Genomic DNA, 1911 nt, shown 5'->3' with positions numbered 1-1911 from the left:
AGGAATCTAGGTGAGACCTAGTAGTCTGTCTCCTCTGCTGCATCTTGGGGAATTTGCTGCAAGGTGGCCTACCATCTTGCAAGCAAAGAATTCCCTAGGAAGGCCAGCATAGTGTACTATTTGAAGCATAAAATCTTGGTGCACAGATGGAATCCTAATGGCTTGGGGAAGGGAGTCCAATGCAGAAGTGGGGTCCATAACCTTGACTGATGGGTGTAGAGTGTATCCCTCTACCACTGCATTGACATAGGTCCTATCTTGTTGGATCACGCACCCAAAAGCTCTACCAATATGGGCTATATGAGGCAAAAAGCACTCATCGAGACCAAGAAAATATATTGTGATAGTTGTGCTGTCTCCAAGCATAGAATGGTTTATGCTCTCAATCTATCTATCAAAGAAGGCAACTACAATCCAAACATCCAATGGGCTAGTGGCAAGTGCCAGTACAAATTGCTCTAGCATGTTGTAGTTGACCCTAAATCATCTTTTTTCTAATGGGGTAGTGGCAAGCATCACTACAAATTGCTTTGGTAATCGGTGGCGGGTAGGAAATTGGTTTGCTGCCAGGCAAGAAGATTGCAGATAGGACAATGGCATGCAGCGGGGTGGTAGGCAAACAGTCAGTGTCATGTTGGCCTTAAGACTATCTCCTATGGGGCCTTTAAGTCCTTGGAGAGTTGGGATCCCCGTGAGCCTCAATGCACATGGAGGATGGGAGCAATCATGTGTTGGGGGTAAAGGTGCCTCCGCCTAGTCGTCCATGTATTACTACATTGACAGTACCCGCCATTGCACACTACAGGGGTGACAGGTGCCCGTCACAGTCACTTATTATTTATTCTTTTAGTGAGAGTTTGAATAAAGGAAGGCCCACGGCCACACATTGTGGTGGTTGGAGTTCCCACTTTTGAGTCTCTCTCTCTCTCTTGGCTCTTGCTTTTCATCTGCCATAGCTCTCACTGCCAAGCTTCTTCCTCTTGGGTTCCACTTCCCTTTCAATTGGCATCAGAGCAAAGGCATTAGAGCTTGTTCGGAATTCTCTTCAGCCCCGATTTGAAGAGCTTCAACCCGAGCTTCAATGGCAGCCATGGCACCTTCATTTGCAGGTATGTTTTGATCTCCCGCATCCTCTTCGAGCTTCTAGACCTTCATTTGGGCTGCATTGGAGCCCCCTCGATATTACCAAGTGCCCCCAAGGGCTATTGAAGACCCCCTAGCCCCCAAGAACAGTGAGCACAAATTTCAATGCATTTTTAGGGAGCTAGGCTGATTTGCTCCCCAGCGTTTCCCTACTTCTCCTCGGCTTCCCAGCACTCTTGACAACCTTCTCGAGCATTGCTTAACTCCCTGTCATTAGTGATTGACTATAGGTGATTGATTCGAGTGCTTTCCCCTTCAGCCCTTTGCTATATACACAGTCCTAGGACTGTCAAAATAGGGCATCACTTGACATTTACTGTTTGATGCTTCTTGGCATTGCCCGTTTGATGCCTATTGATGCCCGGTGATGCCCATATGTCATGGGATGCTATGTCTATGCGAGACTGATTTGGAGCAGATTTGAGCACTATTTGAGCTTTATTTAATAGTAAATTACTTGTTGTAATATAGTGGGCTGAAGCTCATTTACTTGGTGTATGCATTGGTTCATGGATATGGGGTGCTTACTGGAGGTTTGAATGATCATACTGATGTATTTGGAGGTTGTCAAATGCTTCTTCTTGGTTCCGGAATGCTTTTGAGCTTGGATTAGGCTTCGACTTGGTCATTCTTCAATGGCATTTGGCTTTAGTTGGCATGCTTTGGACCGGTTTATGCCTATTGCCACTACTTGACATTTAAGCTTCTTGCATTTATGCTTTGGTTAGATATGGATACCATTTGGTTTGCCCATGCTTGACAGTTACT

The sequence above is a fragment of the Lygodium microphyllum genome, chromosome 7 (genome assembly GCF_053477565.2).
Source record: "Lygodium microphyllum isolate KBCC chromosome 7, Lygodium_microphyllum_v1.1.10, whole genome shotgun sequence".
In the NCBI taxonomy this organism is placed as follows: Eukaryota; Viridiplantae; Streptophyta; class Polypodiopsida; order Schizaeales; family Lygodiaceae; genus Lygodium; species Lygodium microphyllum.
The sequence above is the reverse complement of the archived record's forward strand: the minus strand, read 5'-3'. Positions refer to the sequence as shown.